Source organism: Hemiscyllium ocellatum, chromosome 19 (assembly GCF_020745735.1).
Source record: "Hemiscyllium ocellatum isolate sHemOce1 chromosome 19, sHemOce1.pat.X.cur, whole genome shotgun sequence".
NCBI lineage: Eukaryota > Metazoa > Chordata > Chondrichthyes > Orectolobiformes > Hemiscylliidae > Hemiscyllium > Hemiscyllium ocellatum.
This window is the reverse complement of record NC_083419.1, coordinates 15310338-15328883: the sequence shown is the minus strand read 5'-3', so window position 1 is coordinate 15328883 and position 18546 is coordinate 15310338. Positions and strand designations below refer to the sequence as shown.

Below are 18546 nucleotides of genomic sequence, written 5' to 3'. Positions count from 1 at the left end.
CAAAAAGGACCAAAAGCTTGGTCAAAGAGGAAGATTTTAATGGCTATCTTAAAAGAGGAGAAAAAGATTAATAAGAGGATGCAGAGGGTAATAAAGTGTTTGGGCCTTGATGGTTGAAGGCACGACCATCAACAGTTGAGCAATTAAAATAGGGAAAAGACCAGAATTGGAAAAGCCCAGATTAGATTACTTACAGTGTGGAAACAGGCCCTTTGGCCCAACAAGTCCACACAGACCCGCCGAAGCGCAACCCACCCATACTCCTACATATACGCCTTACCTAACACTACGGGCAATTTAGCATGGCCAATTCACCTGACCCGCACATCTTTGGACTGTGGGAGGAAACCGGAGCACCCGGAGGAAACCCACGCAGACACGGGGAGAACGTGCAAACTCCACACAGTCAGTCACCTGAGGTGAGAATTGAACCCAGGTCCCTGGCACTGTGAGGCAGCAGTGCTAACCACTGTGCCACCGTGATATTGTGGAGGTCTGGAGCTCTGGAGGAAATTACAGGCCTAGAACGAGACGAGGCCTTGGATTTGAAAACAAGGAAAATAATTTGGAAATGGAGGTATTGTTCAATGGGAAATGAATTAAGGCCAGTGAGAACAAGTGTTGATGATTAAATGGAACATGTGTGAATTAGGACATGCTGGGATGGGCAATTTTGATGATCTTAAACTTATAGATGGCAGATAGTGTGAGGCTAGTCAGGACTGCTTTGCAGTAGCCAGGTATAGAGGCAACGAAGCAATCAGTGAGGGTTTCAGAAAAGACAGTGGTGATTTTCATTGTAACGTGGGAGCAGGGGTTCTTGCTGATGGTGCAGAGATATTGTCAACAGCTCATCTTAAGATAAATATGGTATCAAAATTAGATTAGATTACTTACTTGATTAGATTACTTACAGTGTGGAAACAGGCCCTTCGGCCCAACAAGTCCACACCGACCTGCCGAAGCGCAACCCACCCATACCCCTACATATACCCCTTACCTAACACTACGGGCAATTTAGCATGGCCAATTCACCTAACCCACACCTCTTTGGACTGTGGGAGGAAACCGGAGCACCCGGAGGAAACCCACGCAGACACGGGGAGAACGTGCAAACTCCACACAGTCAGTCGCCTGAGGCGAATAGTCTGGTTAAACCTTAGACAGTTGCTAAGGAGAATGGAGTTGTTGACTAGGAAACATAATTTATGGCAGGAAAGAAAGCATTTTTAAAAGACTAGGATGAAATTTCTGTTCATTTGTTATGGGTTGATAGACAAGCAGTGTGGCAAAGTCAAACAGTAGTGGTGTTGAGTGAGATATTGTCTAGGTAGGCATGTACACATACCTTCATGTTCTTCTTTCGTAAGATATGGGCACTGCTGGTTTTATGGTCGCCCAAGCTGAAAGGGTTAGAAACTGTCCTTTGCCCTAGGTCTGGAATCACATCAAAACCAGACTTGCATATTACAAGAGGAACCTTGATTATCCGGCATTCGATTATCTGAATTTTGGATTATCCGAACAAGATCGCTAGGTCCCGATGCATGTAATCTGACATTCTAGTATCCATCATGCCACTAACTAAACAAAATACTCCCCACCTGTGGCCTTTGGATGATCAAGGTTCCCCTGTAAAGATCTCAGTGAACCAGATAAGTTTCCATAACAATTCGACGAGGCTACTTGAGGCTACTTTTCATTTCAGGTTTATAAATTTAATTTGAACCAGCTACTATGGTGGATGTTGAATCCACATCCTCAGGGTCAAGCTCCAATGTTTATTTGCTTCCCTAGCTGTACTACTGTACAGAACTGAACTGCGTTTGTGACAATATATATACATATATAAGGATATTTGTTATGAATAAAGCATATTTTTGAAATAAAATAAATTAGCTTCATCCTTTGGATTAGGAACCCAGTAACATTACCAACATCTTCACTGCAGTGTTCTGGAAAGCAGGAAGAAGATGCATCTACATAGCATTTTTTTATATCTTCAAGCCATCTCAAAGCACTTTGCAGCTAATGAAGTCCTTTTCAAAGTGTAGTCACTATTGCAAAGCTGGAAATTTAGCAGCCAATTTGCACCACCCCAAATGTGCAGCACTTCCCCAGGGGCCCGAGTATCGAAAGTACATTTTTGAGGGAGTTCTTCTCTGTTAGAGTTATCATCTTTTGAATGAAGCACAAAACTCAGCTCGTGTAGTTTGTAAAAGATCCTTTGACACTCTCTTTTCTCCCAACCTGGTTTGCAAGCGCTGGGATGTGGGTTTCCATTGGATTGGTCAATACTTATGGGCAATGTACTGCAGTGGTTTGCCATTGAAGGAAACTCATCAGTTCTTAGCCCTGCCATCACGTGTACTGGAAACCTTTGAAGGTTGATAATCAACCTGTATGGCCATCTCAAAAATGCACCTTTCGTGGGTCACAATCCTGGCATGAGACTTGATGGTGGGAGGTTACCACAATCCTATATCCATCAATGGCACTAGCTGGAAAATATGCTGAGATTTATCTTTGATGTTCTGGCCAGTATTTTTCCTTGAATGAGCATCATCAATAGTAAATTACCTGGCCACTTCTTATTGCTGCAACAGAGATCACAATTCCAAGTGTGCTTAGTTGGCTGTAAAGAGCTGTGGGATGTCCTGATAACTTCTTTCTATCTTTTTTTTCAAAAGTAGAAAAGTTGTCAATTCTAGCATCCATCATTGTGGAGTGTTCGTATTAAGAATTGTACATTTAGTTTGTGTAAATTCCAATTGCTTTTCATTCATTAGATCAACAGACAGGCACATACTGGTCCAGACTGGAATTTTGACCTTAGTGGGGAGACAAGTTTCATAGATTGTCTGGTTCTTTCTACTCCAAGCCTTGTTTCAAGAGATTTTCACACAAGAAAAGGATTTGTAAGGACAAAGTGGAGTAAATTCCAACTGGTGAAACAAACATTTACCTGCCCACACTTCATTCGTGCACATACTATTTATACACCATTTATTTTTGTCATCATCATCGTTATTGTTGCTGTTAGTCGATTGAATTTAAAATCAAAGAAATAATCAAATGCCAACAAAAACAGATAATTTAACCATTGAACTCACTGATGTTGTGGAATCCTGCTGAGCATTAATCGCCATACATTTGCATTTTTACATTACAGTGGGGACGAGGATTGATTAACTAAGTACACAAAGACCTGGCAAAATGTGGGAAAATAATTAAGTTGTTTGGCCAGGGAGAATAAAAAAGGAACACTAAATAGTGAGAGATTGTATACATCTGAGATGCAATGATTTGAATTCAGAAGTACAGAGATTAACTACAGAGATTATGCTTTGGTTATACTGGGCATTAGTGGGCATTACTCTACACATTTAGAGTACTGCATATCACAGAAAAATTAGAGGCAGTTTTTGCTTCTTCCTTGCACTTTTAAAAATGGGTACATTTATTTCATTCCATCTTCAGTAATTTTGTTTAAGTTTAATAATAGCCCAGAATTTAGCGGTAATCAGTAATGAGCCATGAAGTCCATCATTATTAGTACATTGAAAAGAAACTAATAACATGAGGTGATCGAGGGATGCGTAGTGAATTTGGGAGTTTTCACAAATTGCTAGACATTTGAGACCACTTGACCATTTAGTCTAAGAATTAGCAGGAAAGTCTGTAAACGTCTCTTGCCCCTGCTCTCCACCCTGTGAGAATCAAGAAATGCTGGATTTGCATGGTGAATATGAATGAATCTCAACACAGAAAGTTAGGGCTGGTATTCAATACCGTAAGGATTCTATTAATGAGATTTATGGTCCTGAGACACTGCCCAAACTCTCAAGCCAAAAGAGGCAGCAATCAAAACTGTGGGATCTCATTGTAGTTGGTAGGAATACTTCCTAGAGTTATGTTTATGTTAATTTTCTTAACTTTTTGGCCACAGTTTTGTCTTTTAGTTTTAGTGAATCATTATCTCATTCTCTTTGTGTCTGTACCCAATTTGGCTCCAATCATCCCCAATTCTTTCCAAAAAAAAACATGAAGAACTGCAGATGCTGCAAATCAGAAACATAATCAGAAATTGTTGGGAAAACTCAGCAGGTCTGGCAGCCTCTGTGGAGACAAAGCAGAGTTAACATTTTGGGTCTAGTGACCTGTCTTCAGAACTTCTGATTTTGATCCCGATTCTGTCAGTGAGGTGAAAGTCTTCCCCAGCAATTGGTGGGCAGATATTTTGACAACATTTCAGTGACAATAAACGTTTCAGCAGAAAGTAGGTACTAATTGAATTGCAACTCTTTCCATGGGTGTTATGGGCTGCTGAGTGGTTGAGGTTAATTTTAATTTATGAGGGGAAAGGAGTGGGCTGGTCATTCACTCCAGTGAAAGTATAGTCTTTGAATGAGGCTATTCTGGTGCAATGAGTACTTTGAAGCTCAGACTAACGGCTAGCTTGTTATAATGCTAAAAACGTCCAGGCGTCTCCTGACAACTAAAGTGGCAGGCCTCTCAACAAGTTTTTTTTTGGTGAAAAAGTAAACGAACTTGCACTTTTCTGAACGGTCTCAGAGAGAATGTGTGGTGGAATTGATTTTCACTGAGCAAATTCTGCGCCCCAAGCCTTGTCCTACAGTGAGATAATTTGCCAATGATCATTGCAAGCGCTGGAGCACAACATCTCTGTCGTGCAGTTTATTTTCACAAACCCCCAGCGGTGACACGTTTGATAAAATGACACGTTCGGTTGCAGTGGGTGTGTGACTGAACAAGCCCACGAACCAGGGGATCACAAGCCAAAGTTGGGGGGGTGGGGAGGTGTGGAATCCAACAAAAGGCTAATAAAGTGTTCTTGGCTCCAACACAAGGGATATATCATTACCATATGATCAGGAGTTGCCGGTATGTGTGTGTCAGTTGTAAAATTCTTTGCAGTTAATGGGACCGAGCGTACAGCCCAGCTAAAAGAACAGGAGCAGGGAAGGTGTTTTTTTTAACCAGCTGTGTGCCTCCAGCCAACAGACTCTCTCTCTCTCTCCCACTCACTGTCTCTCTCTCTCCCCATCGCACACCTGTACCCTTCTCCCTAGGCTGCGGGATAACACCATTACAACTTCTCCGGCTAATACTGGGACGGATCTGAAGCAATAGAAAAGGTATGGCTCGCGTCCAGTTCTGATCAATTCAATCTTGCTACAAATAGTCCTTTTGATTGTGATCTTTACCTCCCCCCGGGAAAAAAAATCTTCAAAGTTTTATGAATTTAAGTATTTTGTTCCTATCTTTAACTCGACAGAATCCAAAATATAAGATCACAATAAGTTCTGTGGCCACACATGAGAGAATCCTGTTCACTCAAGAGTGGCTGATTTGCAAAGTTAGTGTTGGACTCTTGTTCTTTAACTGCTGTGATGTACTGAAGTTCAGATGGAATGTTTTAGACACTCATTCAGAGTTTCTCGGGGTGATGGGTGGCTGGTGCTGGGTGTATGTAGTTGACGTTTGATTGTGAATTTGAAGTACATGAAGAGATGTAACACCGGTTTTGTGAAAGTCAATACTACAGCCGCCGTTGAAGGGGTGGGGGAGGGGGGTCTCACTGAGACAATTTGGTGAGATGATCAGCCTGTGTTGAGCATTGGGTACACTGAGCCGTTTGATCCGTGCATTGCAATCTTTGTTCCGAAGAATATACCAGCCGCAAGGACCTGAGCTATTCGCTTTAAGAAATATTTCCGGAAAGTGTTTGTGATCAGCATTGTCTTTGTTCTTGGCAGTTCCATCACCGGGATTGTCTCAACCGTGTATTTCTGAAAGGATTTTTTTTTGCTGTCCTCTTAGTGTGTTGGAATTGTCCAAATTTAATCAGTAAAAAAAGCATGTTGGAATGTAATGGGGCATACAGAGGCTCCATCCCCCGTGATGTTACATTCCCAGAGTGCCCTTTTGCACAATGGAAGCAATTTCCCTGGGGTGGGGGAGGGAAGTAATGAGTCATTAGAGTCGAGGGTAATTTCTGGCAATTTAGGACCCTTTCCTCAGATGTTTCCTTAGTTACACTAGAACATAGACTTTGTCTATGGTCCTTGATTGAGAGCGTCACCCCATCACAATCTCAATGTCCCATCTGATTTTTCTCAAGAGATGTAAAGTTTTGATTAGATTACCTACAGTGTGGTCTACACCGACCCTTGGAAAAGTAACCCACCCAGACCCATTTTCCCCTCTGACTAATGCGCCTAACAACTATGGACAATTTCACATGACCAATTCACCTGACCTGCACATCTTTGGAATGTGGGAAGAAACCAGAGCACCTGGAGGAAAGCCATGCAGACCCAGGGAGAATGTGCAAACTCCACACAGACAGTCACCCATGGCTGGAATTGAACCTGGGGCCCTGGCGCCGTGAGGCAGCAGTGCTAACCACTGAGCAAAGTTGCCCCTACATAAACTCATCTCAATTTCCCTGGTCTGATGAGCAGTGCACAGTAATAATTAGAGTGAGAAGGTGCCTGTGCGACTCACAGGGTGATTGTGATGGGACAGCTGATAGTATGGGGGTCACAGGAAGCAGCAATTCATTCAGCAGTAAGTGCTAGCTCTGGCTCAGAGGGCTTCACACTCGCCCCTGAGGCCCACCTCACTGAAGAGAATTCAACGGGTCCGCTCAGGCAGTGTGCTGAGGGAGTGCTGCAGTGCCACTGTCTTCTGCAGGAGACATTGAAACAAAGCCTTGCTGTTCTTCTGTGAAGGTGTTGAAGAAGAACAAAATTCTTGCTGGGGTCCAGGCCAATACTGGGCCCTTCATCAGTGAGTAATTCAGTTAGCAAGAAATTATTCTTAGAAAAAGGGGATCTAGTTAGTGCCACCTGCTGAACCATGCTAACTGTGTTACTAAAACCAGCCAGGGTCACGAGGGCTCGACCCATTCCTGAGATATAGAAAATCAGAAAAAATGTTTAGCATGTCAGTATCTTATGTTGATTGGCCTTGCTTAGCTCAGCTGGTTGGATGGCTACTTTGCAATGTAGAGTGATATCATAAAGCATGGGTTCAATTCTTCCACCAGCTGAAGTTACCATGCAATCTTTTCCTTCTCAACCTCTCCCCTTGCCTGAGATGTGATGAACTTCAGGTTAATCCATCACTCCCTAATGAGAGAGCAGCCCAATGGTTCAGTACAGCAATCGCAACTTTACTTCATTGGCAGCTATAATTTAAGCTTCGCATTTGTGAAGGAAGATAAAATTAAATAGAATGGCCTTCCTATTTCCATTCCTCTTGGGTATCATCTTTCATTTTATCCCCCAAAAGGACACTGAAAGGGTTCACAGTTAAATATCAGACTCTTGTTTAATTCTCAGACACTTTGCTGGCATTGTACACATGCACTCACATACTTAAAGAGAAAAGTTTGCTACTTCTTTCAGGATCAGACATGGGAATCTCAGCACTCTTTCTGGCTCTCTAATAATGAGAGGGGACAGAAATGCCAATTTTTGTTTCATAACAGCACAGCAGCTTGAACTGTATTTCATTATGAGCATGTTTGACCTTTTGAATTCAGGAATTGGAAACAAACAATAAATTAGTTTCAGTTCTAAAAACATTGTTGCTAAGGAAAGGTGCTCAAAATCCTAATTGTCGTTCTTTTAAATTTATTCTGACCTTCTCCCAACTATGTTTAGAATGATCAGCTGGCCCATGCATCTTCTTACCTTCCAATTCATCTCATCCAATCAATGTATCCTTCAATTCCTTTCTCCCTGATATGTTTATCATATTTGCTCATAACTGCTTTGATGATATTCACTCAACAACCCCCTTGAGATAAGAAATTTCACATTCTAACTATGATCTAGGCAAAGATGTTTCCTCCTGTGGTGGATCAATGGGGACAGTGGGCAGTATTGTGGCACAGTGGTTAGCACTGCCATCTCACAGTGCCAGGGACCTGGGTTTGTTCCAAGCACTAGGTGACTGCCTGTTTTGAGAATGCACATTCTCCCTGCGTCTGTGTGGGTTTCCTCAGGGTGATCTGGTTTCTTCCAAAGGTGTGCAAGTTAGGTGGATTGGCCATGATAAATGCTGGGTCTTAGTGGGATTTAGTTTGGAGGGTTGGTGTAGACTTGAGGGGCCAAATGGCTTCTTCCAGCTCTGGGATTCTGTGACTGCTATCTTCTATCTCTCCTATAATGACTTTTTAACAATATCCAAACCTAAAGGTTTTAGTTTCCTGTGTATGGGAATGAGGCAACTAACTGAACAACACAAAGTGAAAATTCCCCATTTATACTGCTCATGAGTTCTTTTCATGAGTTCAATTCCTTCTGGCTGAATGCAGTGCAGTTGACTGTTGGGAAGCCTGAAGACTCTGAGTTGATTGGATGGATGATTAGTTTGAGACTAATTGTCAACCTTTGGTTGGACCTATTCCTGAGGGTATTGTCATGTGGCCTCTGACTTCCAACCAGTTCTATCCCATGGGTATTCATCATATCCATCACCATGATGTCCTGCCTCCCCATAGCCAATTGGAAAATTCACAGATACTTTGGTATCAATTGATTCATTCTTGACTATCAATAAAATGGCAATTTTAATACCTGATCCAATGATTTTATGACTGGTAATTGCAAATCTTCCAAGAAGTTTTTATTTGTTCATTGGGGTATGGGCGTCACTGACAAGACCAGTATTGTTGCCCACCTTTAACTGCCCTTGAACTGAATGGTTTGCTGAACCATTCAGAGGACAACTAGGAGTCAACTAAATTTCTGTGGGACTGGAGTCACATGTAAGCCAGGCTTGGTAAGGATGGCAGATTTCCTTCTGTAAAGGATATTAATGACTGAGATGAATTTTTATGCCAATCGACTATAGTTATCATGGTCATCACTGCTGAGACTACCTTTATATTCAAGAGTTTTTCATTGAATCTACACCAGCTAGCATGGTCTGTTTGATCCTGTGCCCCCTCATAAAATCATAGAAACCTTATGTGGAAACAGGTTCTACGGCCCAACACATCCACACCACGTCCAGACCTATTCCCCTCCCTTTATATCCTACATTTACCACTGACTAATGCACCTAACGTACACATCCCTGAACACTATGTGCAATTTAGCATGGCCGATTCACCTAACCTGCACATCTTTGGACTGTGGGAGGAAACCAGAGCACCCGGAGGAAACCCACGCAGACATGGGGACAATGTGTAAACTCCACACAGACAGTCGCCTGAGGCTGTATACTGATCATTTAGGCCTTTAGATTATGAGTCACATGGCATACTCCAACACCACTGTCTTTTCCCTGAAAATAAAATAATTACATTTTGTTTAAAGTCCCTCTGATCTTCCTTTCAGATTCACTCACGACAGGAGATTAAAATATAATTACTAGAGAGTCCTGGTAGATGCTGGAGGGTTGGAAATGTCTAATTATACTTGCGCACTCCTCCTGCCATGGTTAGCAATAAACCTGTTAAAGCAGCAACATCTGAAACAAAGACCGAGTTCGGATAGACACTCTGTCCCAGAACCCAGTTCCACTGTTGAACTAATGCAGCAAAGGGCATGAGCTAATTTCTACCTGGTTGTTTTAAGTTTATCTTTTTAACAACTGATATTAAAAAAATAAACAATTTTCTATGTTTCTGTTTTCTAACTTTCTTTTCAAAGAGTATTGCAGGTTTTTTTTAAAAGGGATTGTAAATAATAATTTGTATCTCGATGTAGCACTGGAAACGTGATTTACTTCACTGCAATAAAACATTTTGTCTTGATTTCATGAATGAATTTGGATGGAGTTCTAAAGCACTTACTGGGAACAGCAAAAAGATCCTTTCATAAATATATTGTCAAACAAACCGACGCGAGAGAACATCCAGCGATGGAGCTGCCAAGAATGAATTTATAAAGTGTTCCTTGGGTTCTTTGTAGAGAGATTATCAGACTATTTGACAACAAATGACACAAGGAGATACGAGGGCAGCTGACCAACAGCAGTAGTTCAAATGGGCAGCTGAAAGGTGGAGAGAGGGTTAGTGGGAGAATTCCACAGATTATACCTTGAATGAAGGTGGGCCTGGCCACAACAGAATGAATACAACAGAAGACGGTGAAGAGACTGCAGGGTTGGAAGCAGTTACAGAGGTCGTGAAGGGATGCAGCCAACTGGGGTTTGTACACAAGCAGAGTATGCAATAGAGTAATCTGCCACTTTTTACAGCACTCCCTGCTGCTGTCCTTGGTTCAGAACTGATTAAAAATCCTGATATTTAGTGCGTTTAACAATATGGAAAATGGATAATGCAAGCACAGAGAGGTGGTTTCACCTTAAACTGAATTAGAGACAAAAAGAAGGGTTACATCCGAAACATTGAGTTCTCCATCTCCTGATGCTGCCTGGCTTGTTGTGTTCTTTCAGTCTCCTGCTTATCTTACTTGAGGCAATAGTTTTGTTGTGGAGTTAAAGCTAAACTGGAGAAGGAAGTCTCACTGTACTGCTTTTAGAAATTAGTTTACAAACGTAGAAAAAAGTCTTGTGTTGTAGCGCCTTCATGACTACCAGATATTACAAACACTTTGCTGCCAATGCAGCACTTTTGGAAATGTAGTCATTGTGTGAAACACAGTAGCCAATTTGCACGCAACGAGCTCTCACAGATGACAATGCGAGCAGATAATCTCTTTATGATGATGTTGATTGCAGGATAAATACCAACCAGGTGACTTGAGGTAATATTCCCTGCTCTTATTCAGAACATCATGACATTTCTTGCATCCACCCAAGTTAAATATTGCACCCAAAAAGACATTATTTCCACTATTATGACACCTCTTCAGTATTGCATTAATTTTTGTGCTCAAACTCTGCAGCAAGCTGACAGCTAATCACTAGATAGGCCAAGGGGAAGCAAAGCCAAAAAATGATTGGAGACAGCACACTATCTGAAAAACCCATAAGGTGACCATCTGGGAAAATATCACAATTGGTACAAAGCTAAAAGCAGTTTGTAACAAAGCTGAACACTCAGTAACCAACGTGTTACCATTGCCCAGAACAATCATAGGTGAAAACAAATGCCAGCATGTAAGGGAGATGAGCATCAAAAAAACTTGGGAAACAATAAAACTTGGCTCAAATTGAATAGAACAGTCAGGTTTGATGACTGGTCTTGCAGCTGACTGCAACAATTCTATTTTTTAAGATTATCGGAAGCCAATATGGAGGATGTGATGGTTTTAAACTGGTAATGGATGAAGGATAAATGATGAGGTTGCAGAGCCAATATTTACCAGATGCGTAAGATGACTAAGGATTGAAGCCAATGAAAACTCCTGGACAAATTAAAGAAAAGGGTTAACAGAATATCACCTTCATCTCAAGGAAACTGAATCACAAAGGGATGGATATATCACCATTGTATCATGCTCTAGTTAGAAGTAATTTAGAATACTGGATTCAGCTCTGGATATTTCACCTCAGGAAGGACAGTTTTGCCTAGAAAAGAGTGATGTGCAGATTCATCAGAATAATACCTGGGTAAAAAAATGATAATGTGTTAAGAATATAGGAAAAAGATTTGGCTATTCAGCCCCTTTGTGTCTATTCTGCCATTCAATGAGATCATGTGGAGGTGGCAGTATTGGACTGGGGTGGACAAAGGCCAGAAGTCACACAACACCAGGTTATAGTCCAACAGGTTTATTTGAAATCACAAGCTTTCAGAGCGCTGCCCCTTGGTCAGGTGAAGTGGACTTCTGACAATGGGATCTTGGCTGAGCTGTTCTGGAACATGAAAGAGTAAGGGATGGTCTGATTGTTTGAGACAATTAAACCTGTTGATGGGGTAGATAGAAGTTATTTCCTCTCGTGGGGGTGGGGGTGGGGTGAAATCTAGAATAGGGGGACAGTACCTTAAAATCAGAGCAAAGATGTTTAAGGATGATGTCATAAAATTAGTCTAAAATTATCTTGAAATCTCAAACTTTTCCTCACTAACAATTGAAAAGTTAAAGGCTGAGATAGATGAATCTTTGTTGGCCTTAAGGGTTCTAGAACCAAGGCAGGTCAATGGAGATCAGCTGCAGATCAGCCAAGATCTAATTGAATGGTTTCCTCCTGTTCCTTCACAGGACCCTTTTCAAAGTCAATTAATCTCTAGACCAATGCCCCTTCTTTACCGTTAGATTAGAAATTCAGTAAGGTCATAATTGACTCAAATGGAGACTAGCACTAACATTGGACATTACATATTGATGGACAGTCATTTTTACATCAAGGTGACTGGGTAGAAGCTGAGAGGTTTGAGGAATCTAGAACACAAATGGACAGTCTTAGGGCAAGACACCAAGGATTGAATCACTCAAAGGGTTGTGAATCTCTGGAATTCTCTACCCCAAGGTGTTGCCGATGTTCTATCACTGAAGATGTTTAAGGCTAGGATAGACGTTAGGGAATGTGGGATGTGGGTGGGAGAGTGCAGTTGAAGTTAAGCCAGGCCCATGTTGAATGGTGAACTGGGCTAAGTGGGCTGAATGGCCCACTCTTGTTCCAATTTTTTTGTGAAACAAAAATTGAAATTACTGGAAAAGCTCAACAGGTCTGGTAGTGTTTGTCGAGAGAAATCAGGACAATTCTTTTGTGCTCATGTTTTAACTTTAAACAAAATTAAATCTTTAACGTTCAGCCAGGATCTTAGATTTAAGTCCTGAGCTTCCACCAGGATTTCTGATAGTCTCCTGCTGTCACTTGGGCTAATATCGCCACTGTCCTCAAGACAGATGTTGATCTGCCATCAGAGTTTCACTGAGAGATTACAGATCAACACCTCCTGTGAATTCAGAGCTCATTTCCTATTACAGAAACAGGGAATCAGCCGGTCAAATATTGCTGGAAAGTAATGGCTCACATTCTCAAGGATGACATTTTGTGCATGAGTTTGACAACTCCCAGAAATATTTCCCCAACATTTATTTGAAAAATGATTAAAGTGGACTTCTGTTTTGCCACCATTCTAGCTTCATGTTGTATTTCCATATGAGCACACAAATTAGAAGCAGGAGGTCATTCGGTCTCTCAAACCTATTATGGAATAGAAACATATCACAGAATCCCTATACTGTGGCAACAGGCCATTTGGCCCAACACGTCCACACCAACCCTCTGAAGAGCATTTCTATTCAGACCCACCTCCCAACTGTACCCCTGCAATTCTGCATTTCCCACCATCAATCCACCTAGCCTGCACGACTTTGAACTATATGAGGAAGCCCATTCAGACATGGGGAAAATATGCCAAACTGCACACAGACAATCACCCAAGGGTGGAATCAAACTGGGGTCCTTCATGCCGTGAGGCAGCAGTACTAATCACTGAGTCACCAAGTTACCCATTAGATGAATTAGATCATGCTGATCTGATTAATCCATATTCCCGCTGATCCCTCACCCTTGTTTATAAACAATCAATCTACCTCTGCTGTGAAAATACTGAAAGACTCTGTTTTCAGTGCCTTTAGATGAACAGAATTCCAAAGATTTATAATCCTCTGTGAAAAAGGAAGTTCCCCTTATCTCTGTGTTAAATGGGTGAACCCTTATTTTTAACGAGTGACCCCAGTTTGAGATTCTCTCACAAGACGAAACACCCTTTCTCCATTCAAGACTCCGTGCAAGGCTCCGTGCAGGCAACATCAGCTGGATTTTAACCAGATGTTTGTAGCCAAGAATAAGTGGAAACAACAGCCAGGCAGTCTGGTGGAATACTAGTAAAGGAAGGATGGGGTGGAGTTTAATCAAAGATTTGGCATGTTGGGGTTTATGTGGATCAGGCGAGCAATTTGTCATATCTTAAGAATTAAGCAGAAAAACAGAACATAGAATAACATCAAATACCAGAAATTCAATATGGTGTTTTTCTTCTTGTCTGCCATCTGACTTTGCTAATGTTAGCTTGCAGCTAGACTTCTAACAGGTTTAAAACACCAAAATTTAATGCACAGTCTATATAATTTAAAATGATAAAGGGAGCTTTCAATCTTTGCATCCACATGACTAGCTCCACCTGGATTTTTAATTGGTCATGAACATGCCAATATTATCCTGGCTGGCGGAAGGCTAGATCTATCCATAATGAATCTCACTATCTTATTCTCTGACTGTGGCCTCTCATTTTCCAGGCAGCAGCCAATGATACTCAATGATCAGCCACTAGTAACTGGGTTAACTCTTACCAATTATCTTACAACAAAGTCCTGAGAGTCAGCACAACCTATCAAGGGAGGTCAGCTCGCTCCTTCAAAATGGCTAACGTAGACGTTACAACTCTCCAGTATTGTTGGGCAGCAGAGAGTTCTGGAAAGCAAAACATTTAATTTGCCTTTCAAAATCCCGCAGCAGCTTCACAGCCAGTGATGCCTTTGTAAGATTTGTTTTAGTTTCGTTCATGGGATGTGGGCATCACTGGTTCGGCCAAGTTTTATTGCCTACTTATAACTGCCCTGGCAAAGGTGTTGGTGGGTTGTCTTCTTGAAATCCATATGATGTGGAGATGCCAGTGTTGGATTGGGTGAACAAAGTCAGAAATTACATGACACTAGTTTATACTCCAATAGGTTTATTTGAAATCACAAGCTTTCAGAGCACTGCTCCTTCATCAGGTGACTTCACCATGACTCCACCCCATCCGCCAGACTGCCTGGCTGTTGTTTCCACTTATTCTTGGCTACAAACATTTGTTTAAAATCCAGCTGTCCTTGCCTGCACGAAGTCTTGCCATGGTCAATGGAGAAGCGATGTTTCCTCTTGTGAGAGAATCTCAAACTAGGGTCGCCGGTTAAAAATAAGGGCTCACCCATTTAACACAGAGATAAGGGGAAATTCCTTTTCTTACAGAGGGTTTTAAATCTTTGGAATTCTGTTCATCTAAAGGTGCTGAAAACAGAGTCTTTCAGTATTTTTAAGGCAGAAGTAGATGGATTGTTTGACTTCTGAAAGCTATACGGTATAGGGATGTACAATGTTGTTAGGGAGAGAATTCCAGGATTTTGGCTCAGCAACACTGAAAAACAGTGATATACTTCTAACGGAGGATAGTGTGTGGCTTGGAGAGGAACTCGATGGTGGTTGTGGTCTTGTCCTTCTAGGTGGTAGTGCTCGTAGGTTTAGGAGGTGCTGTCAAATATCCTTGAAATGTAGTCTCAGTTATTTCCTGAACATTATCTGACCATCTTAATGTATATTTAACTTATTATCACTGAACGTTGTGGGTTAGCTTTCTATTTAATACAGGAAATTAAATAACTTTGGATAAACGTGTAATAAATCCACACATTTTTATGCAGCAAGCTATCATCGGGTATGATGGTGAGACCACATTCGAGAGTAAGTTTCGAAAACAAACTGGATAGATATTTGAAAGAAAAAGAATTATCAAGGCAGAGGAATGAGGCTAGTTGGATAACAATGTCAAACAATGTTTTATAAAGGTGGAGTTTGCTTTGTATGCATTAATGACAGACTTTATTAAAATTTATACTTGAGATATTCAGTTGGTTGGGTTTCCTTCAAGGTGAGCTGTAATTCAACATAGAGCACTTGAAGTTTTGTTTCGGAAGGTTTCGGGTGGCAGGGTGAGTCAGTGATTTGAGCTGGAAATGTGTTGCTGGAAAAGCGCAGCAGGTCAGGCAGCATCCAAGGAACAGGAAATTCGACATTTCGGGCATAAGCCCTTCTTCAGCCGAAACGTCGAAATTCCTGTTCCTTGGATGCTGCCTGACCTGCTGCGCTTTTCCAGCAACACATTTTCAGCTCTGATCTCCAGCATCTGCAGACCTCACTTTCTCCTGGGTCAGTGATAAACATTGTTGCCTCACAGCACCAGGAGCCAGGCTTGAATCCAGTCTTGGGTGACTGATTGTGTTGGCTTCCTCTGATGAGCCAACATTGTGCAGGCTTAGGTGGATTGGCCATGGGAAATCCAAGATTACAAGCATTGGGTTGGGTGGGCTGGGTTTAGACAGGAAACGTTTTGGATGGTCACTGTGGACCCGATGGGCTGAATGGCCTGCTTCTATGGTTGAGGGTTCAAGGCTCATCCTAAAGAGACTTGAGCTTCCTCATACTTTAGGAAGGATATTAATCCATTGGAGAGAGCCCTGAATGGGTTTACAGGAATGGCTTCAGGGATGGGACATTACAGCGATGAGATTAGATTGGAAAGGTTGGGACTGTACTCCATGAAAAAGGTGAAAGCTGAGGGAAGATTGGTAAAATGAAGAATTAAGGGTGCTGGAGATCTGACGCTAAAAAAAGGTTGCTGGTGAAACTCAGCAGATTTGGCAGCATCTATGGGAAGAAAGCAGAGTTTCGAGTTTAGTGACTCTTCATCAGAACTATTAGCAGCTAGGACAAGAATGGGGAGGAGGAAGATGAGTGGACAGGGAGAGATGGAACCCAGAGAGCAAGAGATACGAAGGGCTTGGTAAACAAGGAGATTATAAATAGCAGGCCAGGACAGAAGAAGAGCTAAGAGGAGGAGAATAATGATTGAGGTGTTCTGAAAGCAACTTATGTAATGGGATAAAACAGAAAGAACTATGGATGCTGTAAAACAGAAATTCATAGAGGCTGCCATACCTGCTGAGCTTAACCAGCAATTTTTGTTTTTGTTTCCTATCGTGTATTATGAGGCCTAGGAGTAGGTCAGAATGGGTGATGATGCTAAAAGCAACCCATGTCATAATAGGACTGGGTGTGGGGTGAGTAAAAAATACGTGGAAGGATAGAGTCAGGCTCTAAAGTTATTGAACTGGATGTTGAGTCCTGAAGGCTGCAGGGTCCCCAAGCAGAAAGTGAGATGTTGTTTTTCGAGCTTGTGCTGAGGCTCACTGGATCACTACAACAAGCCTGCCGCAGAAATGGTAGCCAGGGAACACGGTGGGGTGTTGAAGTAGCAGGCAACTTGGTTTGATGGATGTTTTCAACATCACAAAGGCTCTAGACAGAGCAAATAGGGAGAAAATGTTCCCACTTATGAAAGAATCAAGTGTACAGGGGGCACAGTGTTATAAAGAAGCAAATGTAAGGCGAGAAAATCTTTCACGTATCATCTAGTAAGGGTGTGGAACGCCCTGCCTGGAAATATGGTGGAGGCAGGTTCAACTGAGGTATTTGCAAGAGGGCATTAGATACTTGTTTAAATAGAAACAATATGCAAAGTTATGGGGAAAAGGCAGTACTTTGGCACTAAGTCCGAATGCTCAGAGAACCAGTGCAGGCACAATGGGCAGAAGAGCTCCTTTTCCAACCTAACAATTCCGTGATATTGTGTACACTCTGCTACTGTGCAAAATGTTCAGCAGCATTTATAACTCCTCAGATACTGAAGCAGCCCATGTTTAAATAAAGCAGGACCTAGACAATATCCAGGTTTCAGCTGACAAGTGGCAAGTAACATTCTCGTCACACACATGCCAGTTAATGACCATTGCCAATGAGAGAGAATCTAACCATTGCCCCTTGATATTCAATGGCATTACCATTGCTAAATCCTCCACTATCAACATACTGGGGTTTACAATTGATCAATAAGTGAACTGGACTAGCCATATAAAACCTACAACAGCTAGCTAGGAATCCTATAGTGACTAACTCACCTCCTGACTCGCCAAAGCCTATTCACCATTTACAAGGCACAAGTCAGGAATGTGATGGAATACCTTCCACTTGCCTGGATGTGTGGAACTCCAACAGTACTCAAGAGGTTTGACACTATCCAGGATTAAGCAGCTCACTTGACTGGCATCCATGAACCTTTACTCCCCCCACCACTGACACTGGGTATCATCTACGAGATGCATTGCAGAAATTCAAGAGTACCATCCTGAAAAACAAGGGCATCTGAATGAGTCTGAGAACATATAGCACAGTCCCGTTGGTTCAACTTGTCTGCACTGACCAGACATCCCAATCTGAATTAGTCTCATTTGTCAGTATTTGGTCTTTCTTTTTCATATACCTATCCAGATGCCTTTTAGATGTTGTATTTGCACCCACCTCCACCACTTCCTCTGGCAGCTTGTTTCATACCTGCACCACCCTCTGTGTGAAAGTTACCCCTCAGCTTCTTTTTAAATCATTCCCCTTTCACCTTAAACTTATGCCGTCTAGTTTTGGACTCCCCCACCTTAGGGAAAAGACCTTAACTATTCACCCCATCCATGGCCCTCATGATTTTATAAACCTCTGTAAGGTAAACTCTCAGTCTTCAACCCTTCAGGGCAAAATGACTCAAATCTTTCAATCCCTACAATAGCCTTGTAAATCATTTCCGCACCCTCTTATGTTCAACAACATGTGAATATCACCATGTTTAAGTTCCCCTCCAATCCACACACCATCCTGACTTGGAAATACATTGCTGCTCCTTCAGTGTTGTTGGGTTAAAATCCTGGATCTCCCTTGCCAATGCCATCTTGTGTCTACCTACACTTAATAGATTGTAGCAGGGCATTTCGGGTGGGCCAT

At 41.9% G+C, this 18546-nt stretch overlaps 1 protein-coding gene across 2 annotated transcripts in view; it reads left to right on the top strand.

Annotated features, from left to right (window-relative positions):
• Window positions 1-4886: 4886 nt before the first annotated feature.
• The window catches only part of LOC132824869 (decorin-like), a 73368-nt gene continuing 59708 nt past the window's right edge, over window positions 4887-18546 (top strand). The window contains exons 1-2 of one of the 2 annotated variants that reach the window (XM_060839679.1): window positions 4887-4905; window positions 5094-5159. The gene's annotated coding sequence lies outside the window, so the exon portion shown is untranslated. The other variant, XM_060839678.1, reaches the window with a different exon arrangement.